Source organism: Bos mutus, chromosome 7 (assembly GCF_027580195.1).
Source record: "Bos mutus isolate GX-2022 chromosome 7, NWIPB_WYAK_1.1, whole genome shotgun sequence".
NCBI lineage: Eukaryota > Metazoa > Chordata > Mammalia > Artiodactyla > Bovidae > Bos > Bos mutus.
Window position 1 is genome coordinate 42,421,232 of NC_091623.1, and position 18,716 is coordinate 42,439,947.

At 41.5% G+C, this 18,716-nt stretch overlaps 1 pseudogene; it reads right to left on the bottom strand.

Annotated features, from left to right (window-relative positions):
• Positions 1-464: 464 nt before the first annotated feature.
• LOC138988579 (olfactory receptor 1571-like) lies at positions 465-9,500 on the bottom strand (annotated as a pseudogene).
• Positions 9,501-18,716: the final 9,216 nt, after the last annotated feature.

Below are 18,716 nucleotides of genomic sequence, written 5' to 3' on the forward strand. Positions count from 1 at the left end.
ATACACCCTGTATGCACAGTGCCAACACTAGCCCCTAACTTTGTCTACCAAATGCATGTCTCCTAGTGATGTCTCCATGAAAACGAATATTTGAATAAACCATTGGATTCATATGACCTTGAATATGATGAAGCAAGCTTTAACTTATACTTTGTATCACTCTGCATAATATTTATTTTTCAAAATATACACTTACTTTTTGAAGTAAGATATATATCACTTGTTTAAGGGGGGTTTATTCTTTGGTGTGACCTTTTGGGAGGTATGTTTTAAGGTTTTTCATTGAATTACTGTTGTTGTTGTTGTTTTTTTTCTTGAAATCTTCCAGTGATGCATACAAACATGATTCTTTCTATTGCTCTAAGTAAAATAACTCATCCTTTTCTAAATTTCATTATGAACACTAGAGGGACAGTGAATAACCACAATCATCTATTATATATCTCCTATACAGGGACATTTCTTCAATCTTTATTATCATAAATGATTCCCAAGACAATGTGAATCTTCTTAGTCATGTGATTCAGGGTCAGCTGAGTTTCTGCACCAACCTGCATGTCCTTCCAAGTTCTCCTAGGTAGCTGGAAAGGATATCAGTGTAGTCATTTTTTACTACTGTTACTTGTGAAAGTGAAAGTCTCTCAGTCGTGTCCAACCCTTTGCGACCCCATGGACCATACAGTCCATGGAATTCTCTAGGCCAGAATACTGGAGTAGGTAGCCTTTCCCTTCTCCAGGGGATCTTCCCGACCCAGGGATTGGATCCAGGTCTCCCGCATTGCAGGGAAATTCTTCACCAGCTGAGCCACAAGGGAAGCCCAGGAATACTGGAGTGGGTAGAATATCCCTTCTCCAGCGGCTCTTCTAGACCCAGGAATTGCAGGCAGAGATTTGTATCATAAATAATGATACAATCAGAAATGCTATCTTCAAATATCAGAATAAATGTCAAAAATAAGATAAGGTAGATTATTTTCATTGCCTTCAGTTCTGTGCCTTTGGGTTATTGTATCAGTTATTGCAGCATAACAAGCCAACATAAAATAAAATAACTTGTCATAATGACTTTATTATTGAATGAGACAGTATGATAGGGAGTGGTCCTGAGCCCTGTTTGCCACTTGATGAGTCTTTATTCAGCTAGAAGTCTCTTCATTGTGTTTCTAAGGCTCCTCCATGAAACTGTGTTTTGTGTGTTTTTTGTCTTGAACATATTTATGGTCAGCTCATTCCTTGTCTATATCCAGTTTACCCATTTACAGAAAAAATGAGTTTCTGAAATGTGAATCCCTTTACCTAATGTCACAATTCCTATATCCATATATAGCACTTTGCTTTCTTCCCAGTTAGAAGACCTATATTCCATACTTCACTCTAAATATTATCTGACTTATTAATTTTTAATTAATACCTCAAATTTAATTTTTTCCTGTTAACTAATTTATTAGAGTATCATGCTGTATGCTCAGTTGTGTCCAACTCATTGTGACCCCGTCAGGCTCCTCTGTCCATGGGATTATCCTGGCAAGAATACTGGAGTGGGTGGCCGTGTCCTCCTCCAGGGTATCTTCCCAACCTAAGGATCTAACTCACATCTCCTGAAGCTTCTGAATTAGCACTGGATCTGTTTACCACTAGTGCCACCTGGGAAACCCTATTAGAATATAATGATATACATTAAGCAACATATATTTTAAAAGTACAGGTGATAGATGGACGAGAAATACTTTCTCTGAGTCACCTCATGTGAAGAGTTGACTCATTGGAAAAGACTCTGATGCTGGGAGGGATTGGGGGGCAGGACGGGGAGGGGACAACAGAGGATGAGATGGCTGGATGGCATCACTGACTCGATGGATGTGAGTCTGAGTGAACTCTGGGAGTTGGTGATGGACAGGGAGGCCTGGCTTGCTACGATTCTTGGGGTCGCAAAGAGTTGGACATGACTGAGCGATTGAACTGAACTGAATGTCAGTAAAATGGTATATGATGGTGTGTGTGTGTGTGTGTGTGTGTGTGTGCTAGTCATTCAGTCATGTCTGACTCTTTGTAACTCCATGGACTGTAGCCCACTAATCTCTTCTGTCCATGGGATTCTCCAGGCAAGAATACTGGAGTGGGTTGCCATGCCTTTCTCGATATGAGGTATATAAGGATTTCTAGCATTCTTCCAACACTGCTGCTGCTGCTAAGTCACTTCAGTCATGTCCGACTCTGTGCGACCCCATAGACGGCAGCTCACCAGGCTCCCCTGTCCCTGGGATTCTCCAGGCAAGAACACTGGAGTGGGTTGCCATTTCCTTCTCCGATGCAGGAAAGTGAAGGTGAAAGTGAAGTCGCTTAGTCATGTCCGACTCTTCGTGACCCCATGGACTGCAGCCTACCAGTCTCCTCTGCCTGTGGGACTTTCCAGGCAAGAGTACTGGAGGGGATGCCATCGCCGTCTCCTCTTCCACCACTAGAAAGATCAGTTTGAATAACTGTCTGTATACAACAGTACCTTTGTAAGTGTCAGGATTCTAGGCTGTTGATTATAGTACATTAATAAGAGAAAAAATTAGTAAAGACATTTTTCTGTTATCCTCATTACAACTTTTCCACAAGTGGGCAACAAAGCATTTTAGACAGACACCCTCCCCATGACAGAAAGAAGCTGAAGTGTTTGTCTGACCTCATTGTAACCCATACACCAGGCCACCCCCTGCAGCCTCAGGCTCCAGGCAGACTTCCCCAGCCTGAGGCTCCAGTAGAACAATGTTCCATGCCCCACAGCTGAGGACATCCTGCATTGACCCAAGCTGTAGGCGGTCCTGAGAATAGGATACCATATGATTGTTGAGACCTTAGGCTCCAAGCTCATCTAAGCACCAAGTCAGCATGACTCCTGTTTAACCAGAGCTTTCAGTCTACCCCAGCATGAGGCCAGCTCTTGCAGCCCAACTGCCAGGCCCATTCCAGTGTTCCCTGATGCCTCATCAACCTCTCCAAACCCAAAGTCAAGGTCTATCCCCAGGGCCCCAAGCATCAGACCTTATCAATCACCTGCCCAGACATAAGACCTGCCCATTTTAGGACTCCAGAAGGAAGCTGACCAAAAGACATAATCATCTGGCCCATGACAGACTGTCTGGTGAAGGACTTTCTATGCCAAGACAGGAAGAGATACCAACTTCTTTAAATGCACACTGATGCAAGGCTGTGAGGATCACAAGTACTCAAGGAAAATAAGAAACCACTTAGAGGACTTCCCAGGTGGCGCTGTGGTAAAGAATCTACCTGCCAAGTCAAGAAACACAGGAGACATGGGTTCATGCCTGTATCCAAAAGACCACTGGGTAGGAAATGGGAAACCACTCCAATATTCCTGCCTGGAAAATTCCATGGGCAGAGGAGCCTGGCATGCAACAGTTTATGGGGTTGCAAAAAGTCAGACATGACTGAACACACACAGACTGCAAGAAAACTAATACAGCTCCTATGAATGCCCCTAAAGAAATAGAGCTCTGTAAACTGTCTAACTAAATATATATAATAATCCTCTTAAAGAAATTTAATAAACTGCTTGAAAACAAAACACAGAAAAAATCAAACAAGGAAAACAATGACTGTTTCTTTTCTGTGCAGAAGTAACTGGGCTTATATTTTCAAGATGACCCTTAATAATACAGAGACCAGAACTCAACCAACATGGTAACAATTCATGGGATGTCTTTGCAACCAGATTAATAAGGTGTAAAGGTACATGGTGTGGAGGAGGGACACCTGTGACTTGAAATTACTTCATCAGGGAGGTCACCTTGTTGCTCAACATTCTCTGACATCATCTCTCATCACCCTCCATCTTTCTCATTCCCCTACCAGACACTGCCTTCCTTTCCTATACTTGACTGATTGAAACAGGCACCTTCCTCAGGACTTTTGCAGGGGCCATGCCCTCTGCCAGTCATACACTTCCCCAGATGAGTTCATTCCCCCTGCTGTCTCTTCCTTAAAGTCTCTTTTGAAACATAATCTTGACTGCAGTCCTGCCAGAACACCCAATAAAAAATAGTGGCTGCTCTTCACTCTTTCTTTTATACCTGCTTCTGTTTTCTTCATCACACTTGTCACCATCTGACCTATTATATCATTATTTTATTTGTTTGTATTCTTTCTCTGTTACTGGATTGTATAGATGTTTTTTCCTCGGTATCCAATACTCCTTGCCTGGGTAGTGCCTGAAAAATATCTGATACTCAATATATATTCCTCAATTAAATGAAAGATATTTTTAATAAAAATGGTATAAATTATGCTTGAAAAAGATCCTGAGACTAGTAAAGGAATTCCTGGCAAGAAATGGAAATAGAATATCCTAAAGGGGCTGCTGCTGCTAAGTTGCTTCAGTCGTGTCCGACTCTGTGCGACCCCATAGATGGCAGCCCACCAGGCTCCTCTGTCCCTGGGATTCTCCAGGCAAGATACTGGAGTGGGTTGCCATTTGGCACTGATTCATAAAGAAAATATTAAAATGAAACTTCTCTGCTTTCACTGTTTATAATAGCCAGAACATGGAAGTAAACTAGACGTCCATCAGCAGATGAATGGATAAGAAGGTTATGTGGTACATATACACAATGGAGTATTACTCAGCCATTAAAAAGAATATATTTGAATTAGTTCTAATGAGGTGGATGAAACTGGAGCCTATTATACAGAGTGAAGAAAGCCAGAAAGAAAAACACCAATACAGTGTACTAATGCATATATATGGAATTTAGAAAGATGGTAATGACAACCCTGTATATGAGACAGCAAAAGAGACACAGATGTATAGAACAGTCTTTTGGACTCTGTGGGAGAGGGAGAGGGTAGGATGATTTGGGAGAATGGCATTGAAACATGTATAATATCATATATGAAATGAATTGCCAGTCCAGGTTTGATGCATGATACAGGATGCTTGGGGCTGGTGCACTGGGATGACCCAGAGGGATGGTATGGGGAGGGAGGTGGGAGAGGGGGTGTAGGATGGGGAACACGTGTACACCCATGGCAGATTCAAGTTGATATATGGCAAAACCAATACAATATTGTAAAGTAATTAGCCTCCAATTGAAATAAATAAATTTATATTAAAAAAATAAACTTCTCTGCTTTAAAATTATATGACAGTGACTGGAAAAGGTCAGTTTTCATTCCAATCCCAAAGAAAGGCAATGCCAAAGAATGCTCAAACTACCACACAATTGCACTCATCTCACACGCTAGTAAAGTAATGCTTAAAATTCTCCAAGCCAGGCTTCAGCAATACATGAACCGTGAACTTCCTGATGTTCAAGCTGGCTTTAGAAAAGGCAGAGGAACCAGAGACCAAATTGCAAACATCCGCTGGATCATGGAAAAAGCAAGAGAGTTCCAGACAAACATCTATTTCTGCTTTATTGACTATGCCAAAGCCTTTGACTGTGTGGATCACAATAAACTGTGGAAAATTCTGAAAGAGATGGAAATACCAGACCACCTGACCTGCCTTTTGAGAAATCTTTATGCAAGTCAGGAAGCAACAGTTAGAACTGGACATGGAAAAACAGACTGGTTCCAAATAGGAAAAGGAGTATGTCAAGGCTGTATATTGTCACTGTTTATTTTGACTTATATGCAGAGTACATCATGAGAAACGCTGGACTGGAAGAAACACAAACTGGAATCAAGATTGCTGAGAGAAATATCAATAACCTCAGATATGCAGATGACACCACCCTTATGGCAGAAAGTGAAGAGGAACTCAAAAGCCTCTTGATGAAAGTGAAAGTGGAGAGTAAAAAAGTTGGCTTAAAGCTCAACATTCAGAAAACAAAGAATATGGCATCTGGTCCCATCACTTCATGGGAAATAGATGGGGAAACAGTGGAAACAGTGTCAGACTTTATTTTTCTGGGCTTCAAAATCACTGCAGATGGTGACTGCAGCCATGAAATTAAAAGACGCTTACTCCTTGGAAGGAAAGTTATGAGCAACCTAGATAGCATATTCAAAAGCAGAGACATTACTTTGCCAACAAAGGTTCATCTAGTCAAGGCTATGGTTTTTCCTGTGGTCATGTATGGATGTGAGAGTTGGATTGTGAAGAAGGCTGAGAGCCAAAGAATTGATGCTTTTGAACTGTGGTGTTGGAGAAGACTCTTGAGAGTCCCTTGGACTGCAAGGAGATCCAACCAGTACATTCTGAAGGAGATCAGCCCTGGGATTTCTTTGGAAGGAATGATGCTAAAGCTGAAACTCCAGTACTTTGGCCACCTCATGCGAAGAGTTGACTCATTGGAAAAGACTCTGATGCTGGGAAGACTGGGGGCAGGAGGAGAAGGGGACGACAGAGGATGAGATGGCTGGATGGCATCACTGACTCTATGGACATGAGTCTGGCTGAACTCCGGGAATTGGTGATGGACAGGGAGGCCTGGCGTGCTGCAATTCATGGGGTCACAAAGAGTCAGACACGACTGAGCAACTGAACTGAACTGAACTGAACATGAGCTTGTGTGAATATTAATCTTTAAAACACTTTATTGGCAGTCACTTGTACCACATGGAACCAGAAGTTACCCGAAATTCAGAATGACTTCTGGAATTTTCAGAGGCACCAGGAATGCAGCCCCCATATTGGGACTTATCCACTCCAAGCACCTGGTTCATTGATGGGCTTCCCAGGTGGCACAGTGGTAAAGAATCCACCTGTCAATGCAGAAGACACAGGAGACTTGGGTTCAATCTCTGGGTTGGAAAGATCCCCTAGAAGAGAAAATGGCAACCCATTCCAATACTCTTGCCTGGAGAATTTCATGGACAGAGAAGCCTGGCAGGCTACAGTCCTTGGGGTCACAAAGAGTAGGACATGACTAAGCCTGTGTGCACACACTGGTTGCTGCTGCTGCTAAGTCACTTCAGTTGTGTCCGACACTGTGTGACCCCATAGAAGGCAGCCCACCAGGCTCCTCTGCCCCTGGGATTCTCTAGGCAAGAACATTGGAGTGGGTTGCCATTTCCTTCTCCAGTGCATGAAAGTGAAAAGTGAAAGTGAAGTCGCTCAGTCGTGTGCGACTCCATGCGACACCATAGACGGCAGCCCACCAGGCTCCCCCGTCCCTGGGATTCTCCAGGCAAGAACACTGGAGTGGGTTGCCATTTCCTTCTCCAGTGCATGAAAGTGAAAAGTGAAAGTGAAGTCGCTCAGTCGTGTCCGACTCTGTGCGACCCGTAGACGGCAGCCCACCAGGCCGCTCTGTTCATGGGATTTTCCAGGCAAAAGTACTGGAGTGGGGTGCCATTGCCTTCTCCTGTGTGCACACACTGGATACATAAATGTAAATGCAGTTTTATTTTGAGAGGTTAAGACAGGAAAAGTAATTCACATCAAAGACAAGGTCTCATATTCTTTTTTTTTTTTTTACTTTACAATATTGTATTGGTTTTGCCATATATCAACACGAATCTGCCACGGGTGTACACGTGTTCCCAATCCTGAACCCCTCTCCCACCTCCCTCCCCATACCATCCCTCTGGGTCATCCCAGTGCACCAGCTCCAAGTATCCTGCTGGGCATACACACTGAAGAAACCAGAATTGAAAGAGACATGTATCCCAATCTTCATATTCTATTTCAAATGTTATTATCTAGATTTCTACATTACTTAAAGTCCATATTAATAAAGATATTCATTATTTTCATTTTATTACTCTCCATTTTCTGTAAAGGTTATTCTCAATATAATAAATGGGAATATATATGGGTCTGTGTGTAAGTACATGTTTGTGTGTGAGTGTGTTTTTTAAAATAAAATATATACAGATAATTGGAAAAGACTCTGATGCTGGGAGGGATTGGGGGCAGGAGGAAAAGGGGACAACAGAGGATGAGATGGCTGGATGGCATCACTGACTCGATGGATGTGTCTGAGTGAACTCCGGGAGTTGGCGATGGACAGGGAGGCCTGGCGTGCTGCAATTCATGGGGTCCCAAAGAGTCAGACACAACTGAGTGACTGAACTGAACTGAACTGAACTGAATGCACACATATACATACACCCCTTACCCTTCAATGTATTCTTTGGACTATACAAGTATTTTTGCAGTTTTCATTTCTTTTCTCACAGCATCCCTTTTCTGCATGGCCTTCAGAAGTAAAGAAACAGAATGTTTGGGCATTCCCTTTATAATAATTACATAACAAGGCAGAAAAACTTATTCGTATACTTCCTCAGGTTGGCTTTCCCTGTGGTAAAGAATCTGTCTGACAATGCAGGTTTGATCCCTGGGTCAGGAAGATCCCTGGAGAAGGAAATAGCAACTGACCCCAGTGTTCTTGCTGGGAGAATCCCATGGACAGAGGAGCATGATGGGCTACAGTCTAGGGAGCCTCAGAATCAGTCACGACTGTGTGATTAACACACAAAGGGAAATTAGAAGGAAAAAAAAAAAAAACAACAACTTGGCACTCATAGATATAACAAAACTTAAGAGAGTAAATTTAAGTTTAAAAAAAAAAGAGTGAGTTATCTAAATTATATAAAGAGGTTAAAATCAAAATATAAATTCCAAGAAAAATAGAAGAGATACGTTCTATCTTCACAGTCTGACAAAACATTGGCAACATTTGGCTAAGAATTTGAGCTTTGCTATCACAGGTACTCCTTAAGCCCTCGGACAACTGGACCCTTTGTACTTACCTTTCCAAAGAACATGTTTAGACCCCTCTTTAAGTTTTTATTTCTCAGGCTGTAGATGAAGGGTTTCAGCATAAGTGTGACCACAAAGTACATCACTGAGGCTGTTGCACTTGAGTTTGAGCTGTGAGTAGCAGCAGAGCTAAGATACATCTTAAGCCTGTACAATAAAATAAGGAGACAACTGAGAGATGAGATGCACAGGTAAAAATGCTTTATTGTTCCCCTGACCTGATGAGATTCTGTGTATGAAGGAAACTTCCTTAGAATAAGAGTAAAGGATACACATGAAGGAACCATCGCCAGAAACAGAGCTACAGATTACATCACCACGTTATTGATAAAGGTGGCAGAACTGGCAAGTTGGATCATCTGACTGAGTTCACAGAAAAAGTGTGAGATTTCTAAGACATTACAGAAGGTCAGTCACAACACCATTAAGTTTTCTAACAAGGAATGCAGGACATTGATGACCCAGGACACCAGCACCAGCAGTCCACAGAGCCGGGGGTTCATGATGACCATGTAGTGCAGGGGTGACAGATGACCGCATATTGATTAAAAGCCATCACTGTCAGGAGAAAGATATCCAGTCCAGCAAAAAAGTAAGAAAAAATGAACGTGGATGCACAGCCTTCATAGATGATAACTTTGCTCTGTCTCTGGATGCTCCACAGCATCTTTGGGATGGTGGTGGAGGTGAAACAGATGTCTACAAAGGACAGGTTGGAGAGGAAGAGGTCTGACTGGACAGCAATGATAATGAGTAGGTTTCCAAACACACTGATCAGGTGCATGGAGAGAAAAATAACAAATAAGAGGGTTTGCAGTTCTGATTCCTCTGAAAATCCCATAAGAAGAAATTAAGAAACTGCTGTTAGGTTCCTTGGTGCCATGTGGTGGTGTAGACTATGAGAAAAGGGGAAAATAACATGACTAATTTTCACACAAATTGGCATTACTGCATTGTTGAAATGCTATCATTTATATTTTACCATAAAGAAATTAATTTCAGTATTTTGTGCATGGATTTCATGCACTGTAGGGAGCTTCCTATGTCATCTCTAATTAGGTGTGTCAGTACAGGTGGCCATGAGGCATGGGATCCTGTCCCCATAGTCACCTAGGGTTCCATGACTCTTCCTCCTAGTTCCACACCTACAGTGACTGAGGTTGTTGAATCTTACCACACTGAACATGTCATGTGTGTGCATGCTAAGTCACTTCAGTCTGTTTGACTCTTTGTGACAAGATAGACTATAGCCACCAGGCTCCTCTTTCCATGGAATTCTCCAGACAAGAATACTGGAGTGAGTAGCCACTTCCTTCTCCAGGGGATCTTCCCTACCTAGGGATCAAACCTGAGTCTCCTGCACTGCAGATGCATTTTTTTTTTTACCATCTGAGCCACCAGGAACATGCCATAGCACCCTTATAACCCCAGCTCCACCACCTACCATCACTCTAACCTTATGGCTTCATATGTCCCAGGAGTTCCCAGGTGCATCAGAAAATCTACCCACCCAGAGTACCAGGCAACATGCCAGCCACACTGTCAGCAGCAAGGTAACAACAGTCCAAGAGACACCAGAAACAATAACTAAGTCTCAGGATGACACCTCTGATAGAGGCGATGGAAGGTGGAACGAGCAGAACAAAAAACAAAGGCAGTTCAGGCAGAAGAAATTTGTAGTTGCTATACTGTCACCTACTGGACAATGAAAGTAAAACCTCAAATTTTTATGGTTGACCTTCTTTTGTTTTTTAATTTAATTTTATTTTTAAACTTTACAATATTGTATTGGTTTTGCCAAATATCGAAATGAATCCGCCACAGGTATACATGTGTTCCCCATCCTGAACCCTCCTCCCTCCTCCCTCCCCATACCACCCCTCTGGGTCATCCCAGTGCACCAGCCCCAAGCATCCAGTATCATGCATTGAACCTGGACTGGTGACTCATTCCATATATGATATTATACGTATTTCAATGCCATTCTCCCAAATCATCCCACCCTCTCCCTCTCCCACAGAGTCCAAAAGACTGTTCTATACATCAGTGTCTCTTTTGCTGTCTCGTATACAGGGTTATTGTTACCGTCTTTCTAAATTCCATATATATGCGTTAGTATACTGTACTGGTGTTTTTCTTTCTGGCTTACTTCACTCTGTATAATAGGCTCCAGTTTCATCCACCTCATTAGAACTGATTCAAGTGTATTCTTTTTAATGGCTGAGTAATACTCCATTGTGTATATGTACCACAGCTTTCTTATCCATTCATCTGCTTTTAACTGATTCTGAACCAGGGAAAGGTAAAAGCTGGATTTAGAAAAGGCAGAGGAACCAGAGATCAGGTTGCCAACAACTGCTGAATCATAGAAAAATCAAAGGAATTCTAGAAAAGTATCTTCTTCTGTTTCATTGACTATGATAAAGCCTTTGACTGTGTAGATCACAATAAACTGGACAATTCTCAGAGATGAGAAAATCAGACAACCATACCTGTCTCCTGAGAAACCTATATGCAGGTCAAGAAGCAACAGTGAGAATATTACATGGAACAACTGACTCGTTCAAAATTGGGACAGGAGTACTTTAAGGCTCTACATTGTCACTGTGCTTATTTATATGCAAAGTACATTACATGAAATGTTGGGCAGGATGAATCCCAAGCTGGAATCAAGATTGCAGGGTTTATTGTCACCATCTTTCTAAATTCCATATATATGTGTTAGTATACTGTATTGGTGTTATCAACGACCTCAGATATGCAGATGATGCCACTCTAATGGAAGAAAGTGAAGAGGAACTAAAGAATTTCTTGATTAGGATGAAAGAGGAGAGTGAAAAAGCTGACTTAAAACTCAACATTCAAAAAACTAAGATCATGGCATCCAGTCCCATCACTTTGAAAGGCCTGGCTGCGAGCCATGAGCTACACCGGGATTTGTGACCTCCAGAGGAGAAGATTTTGATCCGGGGCTAAAGACAAGGCTCGATCACTCAAAGCTTTCATGTAATAAAGTTTTATTAAAATATTAAAGAGACAGAGGAAGTTTCTGATATAGATATCAGAAAGGGACAGAAAGAATGCCCCTCTTGCTATTTTTTTAGAGAGGAGTTATATACCTGGGAGAAGGCAGTGGCACCCCACTCCAGTACTGTTGCCCAGAAAATCCTATGGATGGAGGAGCCTGGTAGGCTGCAGTCCATGGGGTTGCTGGGAGTCGGACATGACTGAGCGACTTCACTTTCACTTTCCACTTTCATGCATTGGAGAAGGAAATGGAAACCCACTCCAGTGTTCTTGTCTGGAGAATCCCATGGACGGAGAAGCCTGATAGGCTGCAGTCCATGGGGTCACACAGAGTCGGACACGACTGAAGCGACTTAGAAGTAGTAGTAGTAGTAGTAGTAGTTATATATCTGTTAACAAGTTGCTAGTCAAATAAAGAATCACCTCAAAACTGAAAGAGTTCCGCCAGGCCCCTCTCCTATAGCATGCATTTTAAGATAACATTGGCACAAGGTGAATTATCCCCACCATAAAACAATTGACATGAATCTTAAAGAAAGGTGGATTTCTAATTAAATAAATAGCTTCATGAGCATAGATTAGGAGAACATTTCCATGAGTAAGACATACTGGTTTGTCGGGCCATTTTCTGTTCAAGGTTTGAGTCTTAGGCTGAACCTTTTGGAAGAAAGGCAGATTCCAAGGCAAATACATAGTTCATTAACATAGCTTAAGAAAAACATTTCCATAAGAAAAATTCATTGGTTAGCTAAAGGTTTGAGAAAAGTTAAGTTTAGGGGGAACCAGGTGTCATCATAACAACAAAGATGTATGGCAAAACCAATACAATATTGTAAAGTAATTAGCCTCCAATTAAAATAAATAAATTTAAATTTAAAAAAAGAAACCTCCTTTTAATTTTGTATAGAGAAGGGGGAAAAAATCTGCCACTTGCAGTTTATTTCCTTCACTTGGGGGCACCTAGCCTTCCTACCTGTTACCCTCTCAACTTCATGGCTAATAAATGTGGGAAAAGTAGAAACAATGACATAATTTATTTTCTTGGACTCCAAAATCATTGTGGATATTGAGTGCAGCCATGAAATTAAAAGACCCTTGCTCCTTGGAAGAAAAGCTATGACAAACCTAGACAGTGTATTAGAAAGAAGAGACATCACTTTGCCAACAAAGGTCCATATAGCCAAAGCTATCATTTTTGCAGTAGTTATGTATGGCATTCGGTCCCACCACTTCATGGGAAATAGATGGGGAAACAGTGGAAACAGTGTCAGACTATATTTTTGGGGGGCTCCAGGATCACTGAAGATGGTGAAAGCAGCCATGAAATTAAAAGACTCTTACTCCTTGGAAGGAAAGTTATGACCAACCTAGATAGCATATTCAAAAGCAGAAACATTACTTTGCCAACAAAGGTTCATCTAGTCAAGGCTATGGTTTTTCCTGTGGTCGTGTATGGATGTGAGAGTTGGACTGTGAAGAAGGCTGAGAGCCGAAGAACTGATGCTTTTGAACTGCGGTGTTGGAGAAGACTCTTGAAAGTCCCTTGGACTGCAAGGAGATCCAACCAGTCCATTGTGAAGGAGATCAGCCCTGGGATTTCTTTGGAAGGAATGATGCTAAAGCTGAAACTCCAGTACTTTGGCCACCTCATGCGAAGAGTTGACTTATTGGAAAATACTCTGATGCTGGGAGGGATTGGGGGCAGGAGGAGAAGGGGACGACAGATGAGATGGCTGGATGGCATCACTGACTCGATGGACATGAGTCTGGGTGAACTCCGGGAGTTGGTGATGCTCAGGGAGGCCTGGTGTACTGCGATTTATGGAGTCTCAAAGAGTCGGACACGACTGAGCAACTGATCTGATCTGATGTACAGATATGAGAGATGGACCATAATAAAGAAGATTAAGCATGAAAGAATAGATGCTTTTGAATTGTGGTGCTGGAGAAAACTCTTGAGAGTCCCTTGGACTGCAAGGAGATCCAACCAGTCCATCCTAAAGAAAATCTGTCCTGAATATTCATTGGAAGGACTGGTACCGAAGCTGAAGCTCCAATACTTACCATGTGATGTGAAGTCAGTCTTTCCCAACTCCATGTGAAAGATAGTGATGCTGGGAAAGATTGAGGGCAAGAGGTGAGGGGAATAAGAGACGATGAGATGATCGGATGGCATCACTGACTCCATAGACATGAGTTGGAGCAAACTCTGGGAGACAGCTAAGGATGGGGAAGCCTGGAATGCTGCAGTTCATGTGGTTGCAAACAGCTGGACATGACTTAGGGACTGAACAACAAGTTCCCTACTTCAAATGCTCCAGTACAGGAACAACTCATCACACACTAGAAAGAAGTAAAGTAACGCTACCACAGAAAGAAAATAATTCCCCAGAAACAAAGCCTCAAAGCACAGGATATTGCATTCTGGTGTTAGTTGCTCAGTCATGGCTGACTCTTTGTGACCCCATGGACTGTAGCCCACCAGGCTCCACTGTCCATGGAATTCTCTAGTCAAGAATACTATTCCCTGCTCCAGGGGATCTTCCCAACTCAGGGATCAAACCAAAGTCTCCCACATTGCAGGCAGATTCTTTACCATCTGAACTCAAAGTATCTGCCATGAAGAAACTACCATTTGAGTTCAAAGAATCTGCCATGAAGAAACTTCAGTTCAGTTCAGTTCAATTCAGTCGCTCAGTCGTGTCTGACTCTTTGTGACCCCATGAATCGCAGCACGCCAGGCCTCCCTGTCCATCACCAACTCCCGGAGTTCACTGAGACTCACGTCCATCGAGTCAGTGATGCCATCCAGCCATCTCATCCTCTGTCGTCCCCTTCTCCTCTTGCCCCCAATCCCTCCCAGCATCAGAGTCTTTTCCAATGAATCAACTCTTCGCATGAGGTGGCCAAAGTACTGGAGTTTCAGCTTTAGCATCATTCCATCCAAAGAAATCCCAGGGCTGATCTCCTTCACAATGGACTGGTTGGATCTCCTTGGAGTCCAAGGGACTCTCAAGAGTCTTCTCCAACACCACAGTTCAAAAGCATCAATTCTTCCGTGCTCAGCCTTCTTCACAGTCCAAGGCTCACATCCATACATGACCACAGGAAAAACCATAGCCTTGACGAGACGGACCTTTGTTGGCAAAGTAATGTCTCTGCTTTTGAATATGCTATTTAGGTTGGTAAAACTTTTCTTCCGAGGAGTAAGCGTCTTTTAATTTCATGGCTGCAGTCACCATCTGCAGTGATTTTGGAGCCCAGAAAAATAAAGTCTGACACTGTTTTCACTGTTTCCCCATCTATTTCCCATGAAGTGATGGGACCGGATGCCAAGATCTTCATTTTCTGAATGTTGAGCTTTAAGCCAACTTTTTCACTCTCCACTTTCACTTTCATCAAGAGGATTTTTAGCTCCTCTTCACTTTCTGCCATAAGGGTGGTGTCATCTGCATACCTGAGGTTATTGATATTTCTCCCAGCAATCTTGATTCCAGCTTGTGCTTCTTCCAGTCCAGGGTTTCTCATGATGTACTCTGCATATAAGTTAAATAAACAGCGTGACAATATACAGCCTTGACGAACTCCTTTTCCTATTTGGAACCAGTCTGTTTTTCCATGTCCAGTTCTAACTGTTGCTTCCTGACCTGCATACAAATTTCTCAAGAGGCAGATCAGGTGGTCTGGTATTCCCATCTCTTGAAGAATTTTCCACAGTTTATTGTGATCCACACAGTCAAAGGCTTTAGCATAGTCAATAAAGCAGAAATAGATGCTTTTCTGGAACTCTCTTTCTTTTTCCATGATCCAGCAGATGCTGACAATTTGATCTCTGGTTCCTCTGCCTTTTCTAAAACCAGCTTGAACATCAGGATGTTCACAGTTCACATATTGCTGAAGCCTGGCTTGGAGAATTTTGAGCATGCTATTGATACTTCACAGAATAAGCTTCTCTAAATTTAGACAGACAATCCATACAATGTGCTAAGATGGGTTAAAATATTTTATAATGAGGGGATAAATTACAACTATTTACTTCAGATATAAATATGGAATTCTTAATGGTTTTAACTGAGCTTCCCAGGTGGTGCAATGGTGAAGAATCTGCCTGCCAATGCAGCAGACACAAGAGACATGAATTTGATCCCTGGGTTGGAAGATCACCTAGACTAGGGAATGGCAACCCACTCCAATATTCTTGCCTGGAAAATTCCATGGTCAGAGAAGCCCGGTGAGTTACAGTTTGTGGGTTCTCAAAGAGCACACACACTGAGCGACTGAGCACAAACACAAAACATACACATGAGAAACCAAAGAGGGCACTGCCCAATGTTTTGGATTACATAAACAAAGTAGTCCCTCTTATAAAAAGGGAAATAAAATTTTGATAAGAATATTATGGGCTGTGTCCTTACAAAATGTCAATGCACTGACCAGCAAAGAGAACGATTCAAGACAGTTACCTCAGTCTCACTTATTGGAGAAATCTCAAAGTTGGGGTTGGGATAAGATGCTGGGAGTTTAGACTCTGGCAGGATTAGAGATAATGGAGAAGAATTAATAAAAACTGAATTTGCCTGGCTTATAACCTGGTCTCCTGGGAACAGAGAATGAACAGGAAAAACAAAACAAAACAAAACTTTTTGTCCAGACTAAGTCCCACAGGGAATTCATGTGCCTGTAGGTCATTTATCAAGAGGGAAATGTACCTAATGAGCACATGTAGAGCATTGTAAATGTCTCCTCTGCTGCATCCCTGAGCTTGTACAGCCTGGGCGTGGAGTAGACTAACTGTTGCATTTGGAGTCCTAAGTCTGAGTAAAGAAGCAGTGCTTTACCCCCTCCTTCCTGCTCTCTCAGCTGAAGACAGAGCTTCAGTCTCCATCATCATCCACCCAGAAGGGATTCAGACTTCCATAAGGAGCCCTCTGTTCATAGTCCCATGCAGGTGAGTCTGAGACCTCAAAAGATACTGCTAAAAATGTTCAGATAAAAAGAAATCCAAAAAATGTACATTAGAAACAACTCATCCTAACTCAGTGTCCAGAGACCACTATGGCTGTTTGCTTGGTTGATTAAAATATCAATATATTTTATGATGCTAGAAAGACAAGTGGACATTGAATTCAATGACAATGTTCAGTGGAATGGAATGGAAGCCCAAAGAGAAGAGGGATGAGAGGCATAAAGTGTTTGAGTAAAAGTAGAACTTATGCCCAATATTTTATTAAATAATTGGGGTGAAAAATATTGTGCATGTGTGCTTTCTAAGTTGGTTCGGTTTTGTTCAACTCTTTGCAATCCTATGGATTTCAGACCACCAGGCTCCTCAGTCCATGGGATTTTCCAGGCAAGAATACTGGAGTGGGTTGCCATTTCCTCCTCCAAGGGATCTTCCCGACCCAGGGATTGAATCTGCATCTCTCACATTTGCTGCATTGGCAGGGAGGTTCTTTACTACTAGTGCCACCTGGGAAGTCCTAAATATATCGGGTATTAGCTTTGGAGTGATGCAGAATGAATTTAAGACATTCTTTTATGACTTTTATGGTGGGGATTTTTTTTTTCTCACCAACTGGTTGTTTGCCATTTAGTTATTTTATTAGGTACAAATGTATTTGAGAGGAATTGTGAGTCTATATAAATTTTGTGTGGTCAAATCTAGCAATCATTGATATTATGTTTTATGCATTTCTAGTATATCAATACTACAAAAATATAAGGAAGTGAAGTTCAAATTCTGGCTCTAATTGTGGATGACTTCGTCCCCCAGGGTACATCTAACAATGTCCAGAGTCTTTTATGACTGTGACATATTGAGGGCTCGATAAATGTCAGGGATGCTGTAAACATCCCACAATGCACAGGACAGACCCTCACCTCAAATAATGATCTGGTCTAGAATGTCAATTGTGCCAACTCTGGGGAACCCTGAATTAAAGAATACCTGTATTTTGAATATTTATTGCTATCTTCAATTTTTTCCTTAAAATGTTGTAACATTTTCTTTACATTTCCTGCCAGAGAAGTTATAGAGGACTCCTAGTTCAGAAGCACTCAGCCCCAAACTGACAAATATATTTTCCACAGGAGAATGATATGAAAGAGATTCTGTGTTGCTTTCTCAAGTCATATACTAAATTAGAGCAAAACTTTGAGTATGTGGTCACCATTTTGATTTCCCTGTTATTATTTTATACCCATATATTACACATCATTCTGTCTATAGTAAATAGACTTTCAAATACTTTTTTTAAACAAATGATTGCTTTTCAATTGACTTTTGGGGCATATTCTTGACCAAAAATTTTAAGAATATTTTAGTTAGATTGGTGGGTGAGTGGAAGGGAGATTATATACCAAAACATTCTATGAATGTAATATATCATATTATTCTTATTTGTAGGTCACTGTCAATGTAATTAATTCATATCAATGTCATGAATCATTACTGTTATATCTACTGCTCAATTAATTTTCAATACTTCATTTAATTTTTCTGATTACACTTGCTTCAGAATCATACTATTTAACCTGGTTTCATTCTCTTTTTCATATTTTTACTTCCTAGCTTTTCATTTTTCTAAATTACTTTTGGTACAAGTGCACATCTAGTCACACACTTGTGTGTATAATTCAATGTCCTCAGATGACTAATACAAAGAACATTACTCAGTGATAAGAGTAAAATTGTTACACTGTGGGTAGGTGTTATATGGATGGACCATACAGATCATTAGTTGTTGGATGAAAAGCAGAAGTAGGACTAGAGTGTGCCCACAGGACTTATGGGAAAAGTGATCAAAACCCAAGCATAACAAAGAGATGATGCCACATATGAGAGAGTCTTGCCTTGTCTACTGTCAGACCTATAAAACCAATTAGTCAAATAGGTATTAAGCGACCCCAGAAAAATAAGTATTTCTGCCTGATATTAAAGAAGGTCAATATTCAATCCATATTTCATTATGCT